The sequence below is a fragment of the Stenella coeruleoalba genome (genome assembly GCF_951394435.1).
Source record: "Stenella coeruleoalba genome assembly, chromosome: 7".
In the NCBI taxonomy this organism is placed as follows: domain Eukaryota; kingdom Metazoa; phylum Chordata; class Mammalia; order Artiodactyla; family Delphinidae; genus Stenella; species Stenella coeruleoalba.
In genome coordinates, this window is record NC_137153.1 from 16,311,031 (window position 1) to 16,334,842 (window position 23,812).

At 39.4% G+C, this 23,812-nt stretch overlaps 1 protein-coding gene and 1 long non-coding RNA gene across 2 annotated transcripts in view; both read left to right on the forward strand.

Annotated features, from left to right (window-relative positions):
- The window catches only part of XKR6 (XK related 6), a gene marked incomplete at its 3' end in the record, with an annotated part of 270,553 nt that overhangs the window by 66,996 nt on the left and 179,745 nt on the right, over positions 1-23,812 (forward strand). The window lies entirely within an intron of this gene.
- LOC307188769 overlaps positions 22,067-23,812 on the forward strand; it is a 45,068-nt gene continuing 43,322 nt past the window's right edge. Inside the window, exon 1 of the long non-coding RNA XR_013829063.1 lies at positions 22,067-22,140. This is a non-coding gene — a long non-coding RNA (uncharacterized lncRNA). The remainder of the gene's footprint in view (positions 22,141-23,812) is intronic.

A 23,812-nucleotide genomic window follows, 5' to 3' on the forward strand; every position in this document is an offset into this window, starting at 1 on the left:
CCCTCCCCGTGTCCTCAAGTCCATTCTCTACATCTGCGTCTTTATTCCTGTCCTGCCCCTAGGTTCTTCAGAACCTTTTTTTTTAGATTCCATATATATGTCTCACAGCTGTTTTAAGGTTAGTCCCCTTGGGATCGACAATATCATTCTATTATGTTTACATTTCATTTGGGTCCTTTAAGTCCCTCACTATTAATATTTTTAGCGTTTAGCTATATACATATCTAATATTGTGTAATATAGTCTGCTTAAACCAGTCTGATTAGAAGAAAACATTTATTCAGAAATACGGAGAGAGGTGACATTATTAAGAATCTGAATACTTGCCAAGAGATCAGGCCTCCAAGCTAGTCAGCTGTGTTTGAAGGATTATGTAGTATAATGTATATGAACGTACTTTGTAAACTCTACATTTTTGCCAAGTGCCAGTTTTCTTAAACATAATTGTTTATCATCCTGTGTACTGTTGATGGGAATGTAAACTAGTAGAGCCACTATGGAAAATGATGTGGTAGTTCATCAAAAAATGAAAAAGAAAATTACCATATGATCCAGCAATTCCAATTCTGGGTGTATACCCAAAAGAATTGGAAGAATCTTGAAGAAGTATTTGTACACCCGTGTTCATAGTAGTGTTATTCACAGTAGACAAAAGGCGGAATCAACCAAGTGTCCATTGATAGATGAATGGATAAGCAAAATATAGTCTGTACATACGAATGAATATTATCCAACCTTAAAAAGGAAGGACACAAAAAATAAACACATGAACCTGGAGGACTTTACGCTAAGTGAAAGAAACCAGACAAAAAAGGGCAAATACTGTATGATTCTGCTTACGTGAGGTACCTATAGAGTAGTCAGATTCATAGAGACAGAAAGGAGAATGGTGGGTGTTGGAGGAAGTGGGGAAAGGGGAATGGGCAATTACTGTTTAGAGGCTGAAGAGTTTCAGACAATATGAAATGAATTGTGGAGATGGATGGTGGTGGCAGCACAACAGTATGAATATATACTTACTACTGCTGAGCTGTATACTTAAAAATGGTTAAGATGGTTAAAAAAAACTTAGTTGTAACTTTTATCTCAGGGGGAAAAAAGGAAAGTAATAATCCTCATCAAGTTGGGGAGTGAAGAGTGTGTGGAGAAACAAAAGTGTCAGAATGTTGATAGTTATTGAAAGTGAGTTGAGGGTACATGAGGGTTCATGGCACTAGTCTGTTTACTTCATATACATTTGAAATTTTCTGTAGTGAAAATTTTTTAAATGGTTGCCATTCAGTTTAGAAGACCAAATTTACTCATCAGGGGATTCTAGTGGCTGCTGCAACCCTCCATAACGATGGACATTTCCAGTGATGAGAGAGGGATATGGCCGGTGAGGAATGGAACAAATTGTGAGGATTTCTGACTAGAAGAATGATGTCGCTTTTCACAGAGAAGGACATTGAAAGGGCTGTGACTTCAGAGGGCAAGAGTATCTCATAGGAAGTTAAAGTACCTGAGTCCTTCTTATTTGCTTTCCTTTTACTAGAACAGTTACTGACTGAGGCCAGGAAAACACTAAAAATTTTTATTGTGCATTAGTGCTCTTAATAACTGTATACCTTCTTCTTATGAGCCCAGACCGGGCTGTAGTTGTTGCCTGTGTCGTTGGGAATTACAAAAAAAGAATGACACTGTAAAGTTAATAGTAAAACCGCGAATGGCCTGCACTTCATTGAACGTGGACTTGTCATAGACATCTCTGCATTAAGACAGTGTGGTTCTGTTTTCCAGCACAGGCACTTTTTTCTATTTCTGTTTCAATGCCAAACACAGGCACTTTCTTTCCCATCATGGGCAAAGTGACCACCCAGTTATAAAATGTTTCAACTATTAGTCTGATCATTTCTTTTAGATAACACAATCTCTCTTCGCAAGGCTGAAGCATCTCAAAGAGATAGAAACCTTTTAATCTACTTCTAAGAAAACTAGACATCAGAAAGCAGAAACATTCTGATATGTGTATACACATTAAACTTCAGAATGTACAAATCCGGTCTTCTAGCCATTGTAAAACAAAGGATGAAGGAGAGGAGAATGTTTTTATCATTTACATTTAAATTTTATAGAGTTCTCACTCTTGGTTATAAAAGATACATAATGTGGGGAATTTGGTACAAGAACAATGAAAGTACATTTTGTTCGCTTTGTATAGAAAATATCTAATTAAGCTTAATTATATGATGGGCTGGTTGTGGGCACAACTCAGATCATTCTGTAGACATAAAGAAAAGGCTTGCAAAGAGGTAAAACATCTAGAGCTCACGGTAGAGGAAGCATATTACTTTCTAAAATAAACAGATCTTACATTTCTTTCTAGATCAGTACCAACAGTTCTAATAGAATGTGGGCAGAACCCTTAAATGCTGAACCTAAGAAACTTGACATCTTGCCCCACCTACCAGAATAAGGTGAAATTACTCGCTGCTTGTTTTCATTTACTGGAACATAAGTATGTTGATTTCCTGCTCAGATCTATAAATGTGGTGGCCATTGACTTTTAGCATTTGCTAAAATTATCAAAAATGAAAGGAATAGCATATTCTACAAAGTTTCAAAACGAATAGCCCATACATACATACATGTAAAGGGAAGCATACATACAATAACTTGCAGGATATAATGGCTAGTTGGTGGGGGATGGCATCAGCTTGTATTCTTTGTAACAGGAATCATACTTTTCAGTTAAATGTCTATTTTACCTGGATGTCTGTTATCTAATTTTAATAATTTCAGTATGGGAGAACTAGACCACTGCCATGCACCCAGCTACTGCAGTAAGCACAAATGAATGGCAGTGTAATCTGAACATGTGTTCGCAGACTGATCAAATTATATTACGGCATTTGTTTAAAGGAATTTCTTGCTTGAGTTTGTACCTGTTCCATCACTGTGAGAGAGAATAAGGCATAAGATAAGGCAATTTCAAATATACTACTAATAGGGAATCTTATTAAATATGCTTGCTTTCCTGTACTGTTGTAATTAACTTTTCGTCAATGTGTTTTCTTCTAAGACTGATTTATCCACTGTGTACATTTTGAATACCTACTATGTATAAAACATTAAGCTAAATACTGAGAGAAGTGGAAGATACAAAAATCAATGACAGCTCGTGCTTTCAAACTTAGGATAGAAGTCATTTCACAAGCTGAACTGTCAGTTGAAGACTGAAAAGGTGCTACATGTTAGGAGCACATATAGAGCCTGTTAAAAGAGTGTGGGAGGAGTAGAAGTCAGGCTGCAAAGAGCTAAGGAGTTAAGGGTGAGAGATGAACACAGTCCCTGGTGCACTTAGGATAAAGCCACAGCCCTCATCGGGCCACGTGAGATGGCTGGCCTGGCTGGTGCCTGTGTGCTCTCCGTCAGGGTCTGTTGACGAACCACTCTTCTTTCTGGTCCTCCCAAGTCACGGTGTTCTCTGCTGTCCAGCGCTTTCACATATCTGGTTCCCTCTGCCTGGAATGCTACTTCTCTTGTTCTTTGCCTGGCCAGTTTCTGCTCAGCCTTTAGATCTCATGAAATGTCACTCCTTTCAAGAGACCCCGCCATTGCTGCTATGCAATGTGTAGGACCACAAACACACAGGTCGTACGGAATGGCAGCCCAATCTGAATTAAGCCCCCCAATGATACTGTTATAGACGCCAGTGTTTTTCCTTTGTGTCAGTTAACATTTTGAATCCATAAATGTATCTGCTTATCTGTGTAAATGGAATCATAAGCTCCCTGAGGGAGGGGGCCTTGCTAATTTGTGTCCCCAGGCTCTGGTACATAGTCACTTTTCAGGAAATATTTTTGAGTGAATGAACAAATGTAGCTCACTCTTCAAATTTGGCATTTTGGCAGTAAAGAAAAAGAGGAAGAAGGACATTCTAAAGTCAGTGATGTGTTCAAGGAAATGGATTGTGCCTCAGTCTCAGGATCAGGAGATCTGAATGTGTCTGTAGGCAAAAGGAAAGGAGCCATTGGAGGGAAAACAGAAGATGTAAACGAAGGATTAAAATTCCACAGGAGCTGTGTGATAGAGGAAGAGTTAGCCTTAGAAGAAGATCCCTGTGTACCCTTAGATAAGAGAGAGAGAAGGGTTTGGAAATTGTGATCTATTAGTGAGGGCGCAAGTAAAATTAATATTAATCTGCTGATAATTTCCACAACACTTTCAATTATAGTGGCCTAACATCTAAAGAAAAATGAAGGTTGAAAATGTTCAAAATTGTGTACGTGCCAGTGGTTACGCACCATGGCTCCCAGTGAGAAGTGATGCATCGTGATTGTTAGGCCCATTTGCCGTAAACTTTTGAGGGTGGAGGGCTCCTGCAAGTGCCAGCATCTAGTCGTGCCAGGGTGGACGCGCCTCCTTGACCTGCTGAATAATTCAGGGATTCTGCCTCCGGTTAGTGCTGATTTGGAACAAATGTGAACAGGATTATAGAGTAAAGACCATTTTTAAATGGACAAATATTTTTTTTAGCATTGTTTGTTTCTTCTACCTAGGAGGCTGATTTTCTTCAGTGATGTTTTACTGGGAAGCCTGACCAGTTTCATGTATTGTTTATAATAGTGGATATCACATAATATAGCAAGACTGTAATTAAAAAAAAAAATAATTGATTTTTGGCTGCGTTGGGTCTTCATTGCTGCACGTGGGCTTTCTCTAGTTGCGGCGAGCCGGGGCTACTCTTCGTTGCGGTGCGCGGGCTTCTCGTTGCAGTGGCTTCTCGAATGTTGCAGAGCACAGGCTCTAGGCGCGTGGGGTTCGGTAGTTGTGGCACGCGGGCTCAGTAGCGGCGGCTCGGGGCTCTAGAGCGCAGGCTCTGTAGTTGTGGCGCACGGGCTTAGTTGCTCTGTGGCATGTGGGGTCTTCCCGGACCAGGGCTCGAAACCGTGTCCCCTACACTGGCAGGCAGATTCTTAAGCACTGCGCTACCAGCAAAGTCCCAAAACTGTGATTTTGAAGGAGCTGGGTTTGGAGTCCAAGATCACTGGAGAAGTCCAAAGCAACAACACACTTTTACTGGACTGGCGCCGGCTCTCGGATGGGAGGGTGTGGTAAACAATCAATAACTGACTTTGAGGCACACGCACACTGAGCTATTGGATAGCCCATTAGGTCCTTAAAAGTAAACTCAAAACCTCGCAACCTGCCCCTGGTATATAGGAGTCAGGAGTGAAAGTGAACTTTGCCTGTCACAATGTGGTGTGCAGATTTAAGAACATGAGAAGAAGCAAGCGATGGCCAGCTTCAAGAAGCACAGTGCCCAGGACCATGTTGACAGTATATATCAGGAGTGACAGCTGAGTGCCTCTGTGGTCCTCAACAATTCTCACATTCACAGGGTGGCTCTCAAGACGTGACTCAAGGCTATAAATTCTTTTCCATTTTGAGAAATCAATCCATAGTCTTGAAATGCTGAAATAGGAAAGCATCCTTGAAAAACATTTTAATTGTAATTATTACATATATAACAAAAATTACTTTATAAGTAGACAGTCCTTCTCCCCATTCTTATATGTTTTAAGAGTTTCTTAGATAGCTTTTCATAATTTTCGTGTTTTTCCCTTTCTTACTCATACTGCACGCCTTTTAAAAATTATTTTTGAAATGAACATTATATTTCTGTTCAGCAGTGTCATTTATGCACTTAGTAATACAGGTATTCCCCAGTTTTCAAAAGTTCGCTTTATGCCACTTCGTTTTTAAGAAAGTCCTACTTAGTGCCTGTTTTCACTAACCAGAAGAATTCTGAGGAGGATTTTTGCTTTTATGAAAAAAGACAGAAAGCAAAATAGGGTTCAGTGTCTGTTTTCCAACTAGCTGTGACAAAGGCAGTGCACACCCAAAGCAGGTAAAGCGGCCCCACTGAGCTCCTTCCCCAGGAACTGCACTCAGCATCTCGGCATGCAGCCACCATAGCTTTGAAATGTATGAGCATCTGTGCTTTATCTCGATTTATTTTGTGCATCTGTTAGCAAGATTGCTTCCTTGCTTTATGCCATTTTGGCTTGTGAAGGGTTTCATAGGAACACTGTCCTTTCAGATAGATAGTGGGTGAAGCCTGTATATCTAGGACATCTCCCCACAGCTATATGAGATGACACATAATTTTTTGGAAACAGTTTCCTTTTGACCGATGTTAGGATTGTTTTCCAGATTTTTTCTTTCATTTTTTGTATATTAATATTACTGGTGTAGTATTGTCATTATAAATAGTCTCCATGTACAAATAATTTTGCTTACATGAAAGAAGAAGTATAAAGGATCCTAGTCCCCGAAGTCAAATTTGTGGGTTTAAAGCATGTGGGTTTCTACACTTCTATAGATATTGCCATTGTTCCACAAAAATTTAGCACCAGTTTACACCTCTCCCAGTGGTAAATTTGAGCACCACATCCCCCAGATTCTTGATAATCATTCTTCATCTGTTAGTATGTTTTAATTTGCATTTCTTAAGTTTTGAGTGAATTTGAAGGTATTTTCATATGTTTACAGATCATTTTTATTTCTCAGTGAATTGTCTATAATCATTGTCCATTTTCCAGTGGATTGTCTTTTTCTTAGCAATTTGTAAAAACTGGATATTAATATTTGATGCAAATATTTACCTTGGTTTATTGTTTGTTTTTGTTTATAATTGATTTTTTGTTTGGTTTGTCTTTTGTAAAATCAATTGTAACTTCTAGTTTTTTTTAATCATAATTAAAGTCCTTCCTGTGTTTCAGAATTTATTTAAAAAATTTTTAAAAATATTTTTATAGTCTCATGTTTTAACTTTAAATGTGGTATACCCAGAATTTGTTTTGGCTTAAGGAATGAAGTTAAAGATTTGGCCTTAAGTTTTCCAAATTGCTAGAATTGTCTCAATGTCATTTTTTGGAGCATTTTCCCTTCTTCCTATAGAATCCTTGAATTTGAGATTTTCTGACTGATAAATGTATTTATAGTAACATCTAAACTAAGGGACTGATTTTCATGAGAATGTATTTTACATTGGATGCTCTTGAATAGATAGGCATTGTTTTTAAAGAAGTTTGATTCTATGATTTGTTGAAATTTATTTTTTTTTAAATAAATTTATGGGCTTCCCTGGTGGCACAGTGGTTGAGAGTCCGCCTGCCGATGCAGGGAACAGGGGTTCGTGCCCTGGTCCGGGAAGATCCCACATGCTGTGGAGCGGCTGGGCCCGTGAGCCATGGCCGCTGAGCCTGCGCGTCTGGAGCCTGTGCTCCACAGCGGGAGAGGCCACAGCAGTGAGAGGACCATGTACCGCAAAAAAAAAAAAAAAAAAAAAAAAAAAAATATATATATATATATATATATATATATATATATATATAAAATTTATTTATTTTGGCTGCATTGGGTCTTTGTTGCTGTGCGCGGGCTTTCCCTAGTTGTGGCGAGTGGGGTCTGCTCTTCATTGTGGTGCGCAGGCTTCTCACTGCAGTGGCTTCTCTTGCTGCGGAGCATGGGCTCTAGGCACGCGGGCTTCAGTAGTTGTGGCCCATGGGCTTAGTTGCTCCATGCATGTGGGATCTTCCTGGACCAGGGCTCCAACCTGTGTCCCCTGCATTGGCAGGTGGATTCTTAACCACTGTGCCACACCAGGGAAGCCCTGTTGAAATTATAATTAACTTACTGGCACTCAATGATTTTATTAAATGGGAGACCTCAATGTATCAGTCTTGAAGTGACAAATGGAGTTTTATGATTAATATAACAAGACTGAGTATAAAATTACTTGCCTTAATAAGCTATAAAGCATGTCTTCTGAGTATTAAAATCTCACTACTTTATCATTAAAGGTCTTGACCAAAGTGAGAGTAGTGAAAATTGTGGAATTCAAAGAATAGGGTCAAATATTTGTTGTTGTTGCATTCTCTGGGTTGGATGGATTGGTTCAGGGAATATGATAGAACTGTAACTTGTATAACAAAACATACTGTGATTGAAGCAAAGGGGGGAATGAAACTGTGAACATAGTATGGATGAGGATAAAAGTTACTTAAGGGAAAGACCTGAGTTTTGGAGAGGCAGCTACTTTTCGTTTTTTGCCAAAGAATGTTAGCAAATATGAATTGAGAAGAACTGTGGGTTCTCTTTGTTGATGTAAGACACAGATTTGGAATTTACAGATAAGTGAATGTTTAAGGCTTATAGCAAAAGTGTATCTATCAATTATTTATGTCTTCTTTGAAATTTATTGCAACTGGAAAAAGCAGGGATCTATGACATACATGATACATTGACTGTTTACAAATCAGACCAGCATGCAGTTTTCCTTGATGAAGATGTGAATGCATCACAAGATAAAACTTATAGAATCATCTTATGAACATCAGTGGGAAATGGACTTCAGAGCTCATTGATTTTGTTTTTAATATTTTCACTTGAGGCAAGCCTTAGCCTAAACCTAGATATGACTCAAAACAGTTCTTTTCTTCTTTATTCTAAATACTTAAGTGTAGATTACAGTTTATTCCTCTAAAGTGTGGTTCTGAGACCTAGAAACTTCAGAGTCAAACCATTTAACTTTGTACCAGTTGTCCAGATATTAAATTTAGTTGGAATTCACATGTAAAATGAAGGAAGATAAGCTAACTCAGACGTGTTTATAGACCCTTGATTTAAGACAAACATAGAGCTTAAATTGAATCATGTGTATATATTTTAATATTTTTTGGTAATGTACCATATTCCTACACAAAGAATTTCATTGGTATAGATCAAGCAGAGAAATGAAAAACATTGAACAATGTTAGTATAGACTCTAATGGTAATTTATGTATTTAATTTAATGGATATGTATGAATGGTATAAAAATTTATGAGATACTTGTCTTCATTACACTATAGTTAAGGCCAACTCTTTAAGTAGCTTTGGCAGCAGAATTTCTGATTTTAAATTGTGGCTTCAGGTGAATGAAGTACTCTTCTATTAAGTGATTTTAGTTTCTTGGCTGACATAACCTTACAAAGTAGTCTGAGATGTTTATACTTGGGGTTGAAACCACCAGTGCTCTCCAAATGAAGGATAATTAATTTTCAGGATTGATGTAGGTTTTGAAAACACAAGCTTCACATGGGAAGAGACCGACTGGTGACTGGCGTTCACTCGCAGCATGAGCGTGGGGCTTCTGAGTGGGTTTTGTTTCCAGTCCTGCAGTCTCATTCAGCTGTCGTGTGATACATACCGATCTCCTCCTCTCATGGAAACAGCAATCCTTATTTTCTGTCCCCTTAGCATTATAGCCAAGACCCGAGACAAAAAATTAGGAAATAAAAGGCTAGGACCCCACTCGCTGAGGTTTGGAACCATCTTTCATATTCAGCATTTGACTTCCAGTGCTTCGAAACATTCAATATTTGTGGAATGAGTGAACGCTCACTTTGTAGAAACAGGTTAATTTTCACTTACTACTAGCATTACTGTTGGACTAGGAGTTCTAAATACACAAAAATGTGTTTCTTAGGGCCAGATCATTGTTCTGGTTCAGCGTTACACTTTACTTTCTTGCCTTGGTTTATGTGCGTAAAGAAGTGCTAAGTTGCTGTCTAACATCATTAGCTTCGTTAATGATATTGTTATATTTAACTCTGTAAGAAATAAATAAATGTTTCATAATCTCAGGAGATGAATAAAATATTACTCTTGCTTTGTTGAACCACCTTGGAATTAAATTGTCATTATTGTTATACCCAGCAAGCTGACAGGGTAAGAAGAGCACACTTTCTAAATAAGGGTGTGGTACTCTGGATGGAAATGTGTACATTTTCATTTTTCTGAGATTAATAATGCCTTCTAATATTTTACATTTTAGTGTCATGTTCAAGGTTTCATTTCATGACCATTTGTTCATTCACATGTATTTTTATTTTTAGCTCTAAGCGAAAGACATGAGGCCTAAGACTGAAATGAGGTTGTTTTGAGGCCATCTGATTTCTGGCTAGAAGGTGTGCGATCGCCTCGTCCTGAAACCACTGCAGACAGAATGGTAATGGCAAAGCCTGAGACAAAGAGAGGCCTTCATGTTTTTCCATGTCTCCTCTCCTACCCCAATTCCTTTCTTTTTAAGCTTAAAATTTTAAGTTGTGAACAAAAGGTATTAAACAACATGCTGCCATTCTAACTAAACTGGTTCAAGTGTTTAATAACAAAAGGATTAATTATATAAAACTACATATTAATTAAACCTTTAAGAGTTGTTTAAACATAACTTTAAAAAAAATGAGCTCTTGTGAGGTACTTAAGTAACAACAAAATATTTATTATACGAAAGCACCTGAGCCCATTAGGTATTTGCAGATTGAAATAATGTTTTTCCTTTGCAAACCAATACAGCTTGCTCTTAACAGGGACTATGGGCTTCATAAGGTTTTCAGAGTAGGAAGTAAGGATTCTTGCCACAGCTTTGCTTTTCTGTCATAAAGAATTTTGATGTTTTATGTATGTGTGTGTTTTTTACTTTTTAAAAGGTAAAGTGCCCATTAAGAATGTTAGTTGTATCAGTTAAACTCTGCTCTAATTATTACATGTATCTTAGTTCAAAATATATTTTATAGTTGAAGATAACAGCACTCTATTGTAGTAAAACATTTTTCAGGGAGTGTAGTGGCTCTCTTTATTAAGTTTATTCCAACGGACCATGTCCTGTTAAATGTGTTGATATAGCCGTGCTGATAAGGCAATCACTATCCCTCCACCCCCCCAGAATAGAATTTCAGTAGATTCTTTGCTCAAGTTCGAATTTTATACTAAGCCACTTTTTCTGAAGAAGTGCCTCTTCATATTATTTCATTTCCTGTACTACATGTAACAGCATTAATAGCAAAAATAATATTATAAATGTACTTATATTTAGTCTAAATTATGCATCAGTTTGTTTAATTGTGATGAGGTGCTGAGAAAATGAAATTGTCATCCTATTCCAGAGAGTAACGCAGAGGGCAAATTCTAAGGAACTGACAACAATAAGAATTATTATTATTTTTTTAAGTCATGCTTATTTTCATGTTCTCTTCTAGAGGCTCAGTTGTAATATAGTTCTAAACATCACCTCATTTCCTTACAAACAGTGTTTTCTTAAAAACAGTATTACAAATAGTATTTTACTGACAGTATTTTCTCAGATGTTGAGAGTGACTTAAAATTTATAAAATATATTCTTCTTATTCATGTATGTGACTTTCTATGATAATAGACTTATTCACATGTTACGTAAATCCAGGCACTGTTTTGGTTGACTGGAGTGCAATGACTATATATCTGTGACCTCAATTTATACTTAGATAATTCAGCCTAGCCTTGTTCTAAAGAAAAGCAATGTACAATAGGTTGTTCCCTTGTTTTATCTTATCTCTTAATTTGTTGTTTTACTCTTCTTTTGGAAATGTGAACTCTGAACTCCTGATTTTCTATGGAAAAATTAAATAGGCTGGTCTAAATAGCATGGTTTTTAAGCGTGTAGTTAGAAGAATTGTTCATATAGTTCATTTTTGTGTATTAATGTTTTAATGAGAATTACTGATTATTTTTATTTTTAGAAATTCTCATTTCTTGTATTTTCCCAAACAAAATTGTTTTTCTTTTTCAAATAAAGCCTATCTAGATTGACCCTTTTTGAGCTTACAAGAACTTTGAAGGTCATCTTTCTTATTTCATGTGCTAAAAGTTAATGAAATAGAAGCACAAAGACTTTCACCACTACTAACTGGCTAAAACATAGTTTCTAAAGGTATGAGTTACATAAGAATGAAATCAGTAATTTCATTTATGCATCTGAATGTCTGTTACCTTAATGGTAGCTTTTCAAAGAAAATAAAGACAAATCTAATACCACTTTAAAGCCTGAAGCTGTACATATGAAGATATTTTGACCCAGTAAATATTTAAATAGGTAATGTGTATGAGTATAGTTTAATATTTATTTTGTTATAAGTAAACTGCCTTGTTATTAAGGAAAACTTTAATATTAGACTTACAAGCATATAACTGTAAATGAGAAAAAAATTAACTTTAAAATGTTTTGAAAATTATAAAAGTAAATATTGACCTTTTCTAAGAAAGTCTTTTCCTTTTGACATTGTTTAATTTTTTTTCCTTTTTGTTTTTTAGGTTTGCAATTTTTTTTGGTGATGGCATGTTCAGAATCTTGGATCCCTAAGTTGAATATGTTGGAAATATTTAGGAACTCTGGAAATTGTTGTTTTTGTATATATAATGACTTTCTAGGTGAACCAATAGATTTAATAAAAAGTATATAAAAGAATAGGCATTATAATTTTGTATTTCTAAGTTAGCATGCATGTCTCAAATTCTCAGCTATCATTTATTAGTGTCATACTCTGGAGACAATTATCTTTTGAAGATTTGGGGGCTCTCATTGACCTCATATTTTTCCAGGCAGTTTATGTAATCCTCCCGTGCCAATTTGGTCAGCTTCTTTGCCTGCCTACCTTGTAATGTAGCTTACGTAGATCAGAGGTAATTTTTGATCAGGAGGAGAGAAGATAAAATAATCATCAGGTGAGTGCTCGCTTCGGCAGCACATATACTAAGATTCGAACGATACAGAGAAGATTAGCATGGCCCCTGTGCAAGGATGACATGCAAATTTGTGAAGCGTTCCATATTTTTTTATTAATTAAAAAAATCATCAGGTGACAGTCCTAAAGGTAGTAATTACAAAACTTCAACCTGGAAATGGCCTCAACATGGTCTATATAAGAATATGCAAATTCTATCCGATATATCCAATACATTTGTGGCAAAATGCTGCCAGTTTTCAAGTTAGATATTATTATGTGGGACGGAAGTGCCAATGAGGAGGGAAAGGAGCTGCTCAGTTTCACCTCCTCCTCTCCCCCTGTTGTTGAGTGAATAAATTTGGAGAGGAAAATGCCAAGAGGCAGACTGTGTGAATGAAAAGAAGGAACAAAACCTGACTTTCCAAGAAGGGCTGTTTCCCTTAAAAAATAGAAAGTTGCCTATATTCTATGTACACTGTTCTAAAACTATAGGCTACTTTCATGTAGACCCAGAATGTGAACTAGGTCATTCTTGACCCTAGAAATGGGTGGAGATGTATTTGATAAGAGAATCAGTGCTTGGGTGACTGGAGTTCCATTATTGGTGGTTATCTTCTCTGGCCTGTTCCTGCTGGGATTAGGAACTTGAGGAACATTCTGGGTGGGTAGTTATTTTGATGGTCAAATATGATTGCCTCCCTATCGTTTTGACCAAAACTGGAGAAAGATTGATTTTTTTTTTAAAGACCGTATTCAGAGCAACTTGAAAAAGGATTAAAGGGAAAGGATAAGTAGAATTCAGGGAACTACAGAGGTTGAGTGGTAGCTCAGTAGGATGTTAATTATTTGTTTATTGCAAGTTTTATTATTGGTAGATTATCCAGTAATACAGAAATTGGTGTAGAACAGAAGTTTTCATAACATTTCTATTAGAAGGCATTTAGAAGCTAAATAAACTACACTGTAACCGCACCCTCCCCCCTCCTCCCTTGCTTTGCTTGGTTGAAGAGGAATTGGCTGATATATATTTAATGGCACAATGAAAACATCAGATAGATTTTTTAAAAAATCAAGTTATATTTTAATCTAAATGTGTTGCCTATTTAGCTGCTTTCCCATTACAACTGGTTTTAAAAAACTCTCTTTCTGTGGGGCTTCCCTGGTAGCACAGTGGTTGAGAGTCCGCCTGCCGATGCAGGGGACACAGGTTTGTGCTCCGGTCCGGGAAGATCCCACACGCCGCGGAGCGGCTGGACCCGTGAGCCATGGCCGCTGAGCCTGCGCGTCTGGAGCCTGTGCTCCGCAACGGGAGAGGCCACAGCAGTGAGAGGCCCGCGTACCGCAAAAAAAACAAAACAGAACTCTCTTTCTGTGATACTTTTGTCAATAGAGGCGTTTCCTCTTAGCCAATTCTAGCCACAATATTGACCGGGCCTAGGCATTTGATATACCCTAAAGGAATTAGGCAGGAAAAAACTTGGTCCCTACTGGAATGAATATTTTAAAGATCTTCTTAGATTCTGTGAACACTGTGAGTACAAATGAAAGAGACCCAGGAGAGGGGAAAACTTAAGAGCCTAAGAATGAAAATGATGGTGGGGATGGGGGCGGGGTGGTAAGCTCTTATATAACTAACCGAAGGTGCACTAAGGGCAGGGAATTCGTTTCCTGGAAGTTATGAGGTAGCGTGTGAAATCCCTTGGACAGGAGGCATTCCGATTTAATTTGGGTACTTCACACTGGCATGCCGCAGTATTTTAAGGATAGTGGCAGGTGATCTTGGGAAATATCAGTGCATTTACTAACAATGAGTTTGATTTTATTCTGGTATGTTATGAATGGGCATGTAGCTCAAAGATTAGCTTAATTCAAAATAAATATCTTAAATATTAGAGAAAATATTTTAAAAATGGGTCTTTCATCCCTGCTGTATAACTTTAGGAAATAATGCAGAATACTGAACATAGTAGAGAATTGATGGCATGAATATAATCAGAATTTGATGGTTGCTTTCTAGAAACTTCTAAATAAAACCTAAATTTGTTTAAAGTTGTACTACAATAGCATTTCTAGTGTGTATGTCTCATGGGAAGGTCTGTACCTTCTTGGATCACTGCACTTCACGGCCTTGCACATCGCTGTGAGGATTCAGAAATTGACTCAGTTACCCAGGGATCATTAGATCTTTGGGTACAGTCAGTACATAGGGGCACATAGAGAAAGTGAGCCTCGAACGATGGCCATTTGTATTTTGGAAGTTTTAAACCCCATTTTGAAAACCGGCAGAAAGCTATGGATCGTTTCCCCAACAAAACTTCCATTTCTGAGGGTGGAGGGATGGCCCTTGGTTGTCATTCAGGAAGCCCTGATCTAAAAGACCATCTTCATTTTACTTCTGACCTTGCTCCAGCTTTGTTGTCACTCTCCGTCTGTAGTTCTCTGTCACCTTTGAATGGAGCGCCAGATCCTGAAGGATGCTTACTGCCTTACCCACTGAACTGAAGCCACAGTCCAGAGCTTTGTGATGTCATGGAGCAAAAACTCTGCAAAGGGCTGCCCCAAAGGTGCAAATGGTAAGAATAGGGCCTGAGGCATGGGACAGCCCTCCTAGGTAGTACCTACCTCCTGCTGGTTTAGGGGCATTTATTTCATAGTCAGTTGAATATTAATGTTTTGTTTTTAAAAATGAGCATATTTCTCCTAAAATTTTTAATCATTATAAAGGTGTTCTACCTAAATGTAACTTTTTTTCTCATGTTTTAAGATATCACATTCATGGTGTGAAATGTGTACTTCAAATTAACATAATGACTGGAAATTTGGGATTCTGTTATTTTGTGACTCTGAAATTTGTAGCATATTTTCAGGAAAATTGTTGAGATTCCTAGATATTTTGTTCTTTATTCCTTTCAAGTTTCCTGCGTGTATGATTATTTCTGAATTTTATTAATCTATTTGTAACTTTAGAGAAAACTGCCTTCAGTTCATATTTTGACACAGAGGGATGCTTTGATTTATCTTATTAGAAACGTGTTTTGACAAAAAATTCCATTTGAGTGGCTCTAATCTCCATTTCGGAATCTCAGATCAACTGCTTGTTACGGCATTCATTGGGACTTTTCTGCCAAATACAGCTTCACTGAGAAGGTCATCCTTGAAAAATCAAGAAATCTGAAGGAAGTAATTTTGGGACCGAGTAGAAAGATGGAAGATCATCATCAGATTACAGCACAGCACACTCTGGAAACATCTTAGACTTCACCGCTTTTGTACGTGAAACATAATTTGAATGTCTTTTATGAATTGGACCTGTAGACAGATAACATATATCTTGAATGTAAGAAAAACACAACTCTAGCCTCTAAAACACTGCCGTCAGTACAGTCGACTCTTGATCATTCACACTGGTGGAGGGAGCCTGGGTCCTTCAGCTTAACTAAAGTTAGACGTCATGTGTTCCGATTCAAAGGTGTTTCTGTGTTCCTTTTGGAATATAGTGTTTAGACTTTTACAACATGTGCCTCCCAATTTCACCTGCCCTGAGAGAGGAGCCTGAGTTCATCTGTGCCCAGATGCTTGTTCTCTGTCCTTTTTTTTCTGTACTGTTGACCTAAATGTGGGGAAAACGTTGAGCATATAGGATTCCAAAATTGATCAGAATCTGTTAAATCTATCCCACTTCTCCTTCCCAGGTAACTTTATTCCATTTCCTTTTCAGCTCTTCTAAATGTTGCCCAACTTTAGCCCCTTTGTCTTAGGTCAGGATAGAATTATAACAGCACTGTCCAGGCTTCTTCCCTCTTGTCCTGTTTCGTTCTGCCTGTGATGGGAGGTTTCCGTTGCTTTCCTCTGAAGGAGTCTACTTGTGTCCTTGCATTTCCATCTCCCTCCCTGCCTGCGGGGAAATAGAATAGATCCAGACTTAGCAATCTTGGCTCTCTAAGATTTGCCTATAAAAGTTCATAGTATTGTATTTAAAATAGAGCTTTTTTAGCTGTGGTGTTGACAGGTGTCTCCATTGGCCGTCTGCTCTGTTCTGATGCTCAGCTGGGTGTGACTGTCCACTCTTTCCCTCACCACCCAGGCCTCTTGAGGCCAGGAGTGAACCCTCACCCTGCCTCAGGCACAGGATGAGCCAGAACTGACTTCTCTGTGAGCTTGCCTAGGTCCTAGAGTCATGAGTTAATGAGATAGTTGGAGAGATCCATATGTTTTCCCCCAGATGCTAGTAAAACAAATCATGTGCAGAGAAAATGATCACATCAATAAGATTTTGAAAGCAAGATTTGTCCAAAAATATGCCAGATTTGAGGTTAACCCACATGAACCCACATTGACCATCCAGGTATGTCTTACTTTAAAAAATACACAAAGTAACATAACCCTTAGAAAATATTACCAAATTATCCTGACATTTTCAAAATGTGATAGTACTCTAAACGTTTTTTTCTTACAAGTAGCTTTCAGAAACACGTGCAAATGTGTTTTGTGTAAAGGAGTATATACTGTATATAATATTCTGACTCTTGCTGTAATAAAATTAAACTTAAACAGTCTCATTATTTAAAGCCTAAGAGTTTGAAATTATTTTTTTGAGTAAACTTTTACAGCATACAATACTATGTTTACTTCTCATGGAATGTACAAATATCCTTAGAAGCTGCTCTTGTGTGTTTGTTTTCCGCACATTCCACATAAAATAAAAATATTGTAAACAGGGTCCATGTCTCCAGTAAGAGTTTCCAAACTTTTGGCTGTAATTACCAAATGCTTGGGATTGGGCTGGCTGGAAATGCATATCAAGTATTTCTGTGTATGCAGCAAACTTTGTCCAAATAAAGTAGCTTTGTACTCTGAAGGAGCTTTTAGTAATGATACTTTTGTTAAATAAAATATGTGAGTTAAAGGAAAGGAAATGAACAAAAAGATCTGTAAATGTGATGGTCTAAATAGGAGGTTTGTGACCGTTTTCTGTCCAAGTTAACAGCAGTAGTAAGTCAGTAGGAATGGGGTGGAGGTGGGATTTGTAGTTTGAAGGGAAAAGAAAGATCCCCATCTGGAATTAGCAGTGGTGTGGGTCAGTGTGTGTAAGCTGTGACCCGTGGACCCTGAATGCAAGGTCAGGCTTGGTACTAGAAGTCTATCCTCACAGTTCCTGAATGAGCAGCAGAGGAAGGGTGTTGATCTGAGGCAAAATAGGAAAAAAAAAGCAAAGACAGTGTAAGGACTTCAAAATATTTTTTCAGTTAAAAAAAAAGAAATGTCCTTTAAACTTTCATGTCCTCCTGTCTACTGTATGCCCTTATTTGGTAAAAATGAAAAGCTTGCCATCCCAAGTTAGTTCTCTAAAGATATTTAAAAATTTTTGTATTGGCCTGTGAAATCGGAAGGCTGGGAGCTGCTACTTCTTGGAATGTTAATTCCAATATTCTGTGCAATATTAGCATATTAAGGTCCCAGTTGTTTATCCCACAACCCATAACTCATAGGACACTGATTAGGGTGCCAGAGAACAGTTTGGGAAGGTGTAGATAATTACTTCAGCACTGCTGTGTCATGGGAGTCATTGTCATAACCTTATTATGGGTAGCAGTTAAAAGGATAGCTGGTATCCTGTTTCAACCAGTGGTTGTCTGGAAATCTGTCAGACAAATTGCCGGTAGTTTTGTGTGAAAATGAACTGATAATGCAAAGATCTGCTACAATACAAACTTTGAGGAAACCATTTTTACTACTTTGCAGGTGATTTTTCAACCTGTGAAATAAATAGTCATCAACATGCAGGAAATTCTACACTAATATGACCAGGAACTATGCAGTGGTTATAACATTTTTATTTCCGCTTATCTCTAATACTAAAGTTCAAGATTGAATAGTCTTGTGTGACCAGACTACTTTTATTAGTTTTAAAAGAACCGGAGAAAAGAATCCCGAAGAAGGAGAAACTAAGGATGACTCCGAGATGTGTTTGGGCCGTAGGGTGATCACCTTCATTTTCCCCCACCAGAAGGGCATTTTTCAGAAAAGTATAAGCCACACAATACCAATTTTTATGTCTCGTCTACTTATGTGCTAGCCACTCGTGTAAGTGACATATATATATATAAAAGGTGTCGAGTGAGTTTCCAAGAAAGATACTGAGATTTCTTCCTTTGGCAGCTTTAAGATGAAGGTCGGTATCCTTCCTGAACAGGTGCTTGTAGGCAAGTTCGGAGGAAGTCAGTGATCTCTAGTCATGATTTACAATACTCCAAAGTACCTCCCTTTATCTCCAGGGATGTTGCAAAATTCTCACTGAATTGCTCATTAGGGAAAGCTTGTCATATTCTACATTAAGTGTTTTCCTTAGAGACTTTTTCTTAGGAGACCCAACTTTGAGTTATTAAACCCAGGGCTATGATGAGTGAGGCAGACACCTGCTTTCTGTATTCACTGGAACTTGAAAGCAAGAATGAAATTACTAAATAAGATGAAATTGGTTTGAGAGAGATTTTGGACTTCATTTGCTATGTGCTGTACGTCCGTTCCCAAGGGTGGAAAACAATCAGCAAGAGTTTTAAATTTCTCACTACTGGAAGGCACTACTTTCCCATTAAAATTTTGGATTAAATATTTTGAGCATTCTTAATTTTGTAGCAGAAAAAGAATAATTGATTGAAACCGTTTCACCTCAAATATGACCCAAAATTTTGGTAGATCTGCAGTTTTGTATTCTGAAGAGAAAGCACACGTCTCTTATTATGGGCCTTTGATAACACAGGTTATCAAAGTCCGGGATTTAGTTTTTTTCTCTCATCAATATCTCAGTCTTGTTCCAAACCAAGTAACAGTTTTAGTCAAATAATACCGCAGGAACTTTCCCTTAGGAATTAAGACTTTCTTTAGCTCTTGAGTTGCTCTCAGAGGCTTCTCCAGGCCCCATTTTGACCTTAGAAAACCACATCACAGAATGAGTTATGCAATTTTCAAAGCCCCATTTGCAGAATCTGCTAGCAAATGTTAAAATATTCACATCATTTTAGGCTAGTTTTCCCACTTTAAAAAGGGAGGGATTATTCTGTCTAAGTACCAGGCTAAAGACAGGTGAATGGGTGGTTCGTGGATCTCGTTTGGGACCTCCCCTGGTTCTTGTTGGCCCTGATTCAGCAGGACTCCCCCTGGTGTCGGGGCTGAAGGCCATGGCTGGATTTTAGGAGGTCTGAGGCAGGTGTTGGAGCGTGGCTTTTCACATCTACCACCATAAGCAGTTCTTGTTTGCTTGTTTTATAACATCCTTCCAGGAAGTCATTGTAGCAAATTGTTGTTTCTCCCTGCCCCTAGATTATTTAGATTAATGTGGTTAAATTGAGATTAACAAGTAGAGTTAATTCAGTGGTTGCCATTTCCTCTAAAAAATTGCTGTCAGCTGCTGATCTAGAATTCCATCTTCCATGTCCTAAATTCTGATCAAAAAAATATCAATTTGGTCTGAGTACCATGTAAAACCTTGTAATAGCCCTTTCTCTTGTCTTTCTTGGTCTCCTGCCCCACAGATCTTTCTGGCTCACTACCAACTTTTTGTAGTGAAGTTGATGAGTACCTTAAGGATTTGAAATTTGGAGCAAGAATCAGAGGTGATAGAAGGGAAGTGGCACAGGGATGGGTAGAAGTTCTTATTAAAGTGCAGCAAATACTGGATTAGGATACAGTTATCACTGGTTTATCAGGATGTTTTTATGGCCAAACAGCACAGAGCTGAGTACTGCACATTAACTCTTGCCTCTTCCAGTTCTGTTTTTGTCCTCATCTTCCTCCTGCTGATGGAGACTTGAATCCTCACAAATGAAATGTCTGAGCACTGGATTACCCTGGTGCCCAGCCGGGCATCAAGTGGGCAGAGTTTCTGCATCCTTAGACGGCCGAGTGAATGAAAAGGCCACGTTTCTCAACAATTGGAAGTTGTCGCTTGCCAGTCTTGTTTCCTGTTTCTCCCCACCTTTTTCAGTATGAGAGTCTCCAGCAAAATCATTTCCTCTAAAAGCTATTCCGTAGGGGTCTTGAGAAGCGCAGTACAGTTGGACATGGCACCTAAGTAAGTTATTCATTCCTCCAACATACTGGACGCTTACTGTGCTCTGGACTCTTGGGAAACAGAACACACAAAGCATGGAGTTTACATTCTGGCAGAAGTAAACAGACACAAGTAAATTATCACACTGTGGAATAAATAGAAAAGAGAGAATGTGCTCAGGACCCTGGTGAGGGATGGAGGGGTAGGTGTTAGTTTTCAAACAGGGAGATCAGAGGAGACCTCCCTGGAAAGTGTGATTTAGGAAAGACGATGTTTGTAGTAATTGGAGCTGAGCAACAGGTTTATCTTAAGGAAGAGAGAAGATATTGAAACATTTCCAACAATGGTGTATGGCTTTTCTTGCCACTTCTTGATCTATGCTAGAGGCTTGCACCGCGTCTAAGACCAGCTGTGCACATTCCTCCTTGTTTCTGCCACTGTCGTTCCTTCTGCCCAGAATCTCCCAGGATCCAGCCCAGATGGCATCTACATGACGTTATTTGTGGAGATAGGCAAGGTCATAACAAGCTGGACTGCATGGCAGAATCTGACACTGAGAGTCCTGAGGGCCCACTAACAAAGGATGGGCTTTTAAGGGGGCCCCAGGGGCCACATACTTCGCAAGGGGGTTAGAAGGACAGGCCAGGCTGAGCAAGGTCAAACTCAAGGGTGGTGAAAATGAGACAGATCATGGAGGACCCCAAATGCCACGGAGGGAGTTGGGGTTAAGTTCTACAGGCAGCAGGGGACCACTGCTGTCCTCTGGGGCTTCTCCCATGTGGGAGTTTCCACTGAGTATAGCAAAGATTCATTGGCTTTTGGGGGTTCGCAGTTTATAATCTCTGGCAAGTGAGGAATGGAGAAGAAGGTGGTTAGTAGTAATTTCCTCTCTTCCATCTCTCAGTACCTGTGTTTCCAAAAGCATATAACTTTTTTTTCTCATAAAAAGCATATGATTTGTAAAAATTTCAGCTGGCATAGAAAAATAAAAAGCAGAGTTCACCATTTCACTGCTATTAATATCCTGATCACCGTCAGTTTAGACTTCTTTCTTCTCAGGAGTATACAGTATTTGCTAACAACATCCTTTGTAATGGGTGCTCCATGCAGATATAACCAACACTATTGCTGTAAGTTTAGTGGTTTACGATTCTCGTTTTTCAGGTTCTTTCCAGTTTTCACCCTTATAAACTCAGTTTCAATAAATAACCTTCTGTATAGTATCTGCACTAACCCAATCATCTCCTTGGTGTAAATGATGGACAATTCCAAAAACGGGGATGCTTATAACTGAGATACAAGATATTAGGATTTTGCGCTGTAAGACGTTACCTGGGAGCAGAGTGTGTGGGCGGGGGGGGGGGGGGGGGCGGGTGCGTGCGTGCGAGTGCGTGTGCGTGCGTGTGCGTGCGTGGGTGCGTGCCTTGCGTATGCGTGCGGGCATGTGCGCATGCCTGCCCTTTCCTGTGCCCTTCAGCGACGGCTTACGTCTTCAGACCTGCGTGGCGACAGCAGCAGGTGGGTTGAGGGCTGTGGCCTCTGCGTTGGGCGCGGAGGGAACCGCGTCTCGTGTCACCTCGCGGTGGGAGCACCTGTGGCTCACGACGCGCGTCTGCAGCCGCTTCCAGAGCCCTGACTCGCAGGCGGCGGCCCGCAGAAGCCTTGGGTATGTAAGTGCTTAGCCCGTATCGTAGCCAGACCCGGGACTTTCTAGCTTCTTCCCATGAAGCTCCTTTGATTCCACGGTTTACCGTTCTCATTAGGTGGATGAAAGAGACAACACATTCTCCTAGGAAGTTGAACATTCTACCACGAAACCCCGATCTGTTTCTCAGTGTAGAAGTTTTTAGGAGGGTTAAGTTTGTTACTTTAGTTCTTTCAGGGAAATGTCCTCTGGAGGTGGTCGAATTGGATTACTCAGAGAGTTTTATATCTATGCCATCCTCCCCAGCCACTTCTCATCCTCAAGGTTTTTAGATGGTTCCTAGATTGAGCCATTGTGCACTAGACACAATGAGCAGAACTCAAGGAGTCCAGGACTCAGAGCCCTGTTACATGGAAGGTTTGGCTTAGGTTGAAGTCATAAGGTCTATTCCCTCTTCTTAAAAATGGGTGCTACTGGGACTTCCCTGGTGGTGCAGTGGTTAAGAATCAGCCAGCCAACGCAGGGGACATGGGTTAGAGCCCTGGTCCGGGAAGATCCCACAGGCCGTGGAGCAACTAAGGCCGTGCGCCACAACTACAGAGCCTGCGCTCTAGAGCCCGTGCTCTGCAACAAGAGAAGCCACCGCAATGAGAAGTCTGTGCGCTGCAACAAATACCCAACGCAGCCAAAAATAAATAAATTTACCCAAAAAAATGGGAGCTACTTAAAAACCATAGCTATGTCACCGGTTCTGCTCATCAGCCAGCCCCGTTGGTGATTACCACTCCTTTCCATCTCAGGGCCTTTGCCCTCGCTGTTCCCTTTGCCTGGTAACGTGCCCCCAGGGGCTCACAGGGCTCCCCGCCTTGCTTCCGTTAGTTCTCTGTAAATTGTCTCCTCATCAGATGTGCGAAGCAGCGTCTCTGGTATTAGCTCCCTTATTTCCTCCTAGCAGCTATCGCAACCTGGCATGAAAGACTTGTCTCCTCCACTAAGCCATAAGCTCAGAGAGGGCAAGGTCTTTGTTTTGTTCCTGGATGTTTCCTCAAAGCTAGAACAACACCTGACATATGTTAGAAACTCAGCAAATACATAATATTTGAAGGAGTGAATGAATGAATCCCGGACTGCTCCCACTTTGGGAGTTGTGAAGAAACTTGGAGCTTTTAAAGGCTCTGGAAGAACGCAAAAGACATACAAAAAAAGCCCCAACTGCCGTAGAGGAGCCTCGGGGCAGGGTCTTCAGGCCGGGCGGCCTGGCCAGCAGGTCGTTCCTGCTTCCAGCCCCTTCTCTGCCTGAATGTTCCATTGCAGCTAACAGTCCCCCAGCTGGATGGTGACTGTGCCTTTAGAAAACGTTTTAATGGATGACTACAGTCAACAAATACTTTCTGGGCAGCAGCTATGGTGCCAGGTATCGTGCTGGAGGCCAGGGTTACAAAAGTCATCTGGACAGACTCACTGAGCCTGCAGTTTTTCAGGGTGTGAGTTTGGTTGGACAAGACTGCCCTTCTGCCATCCTCACACTAAGAGAAGAGCTCTGAG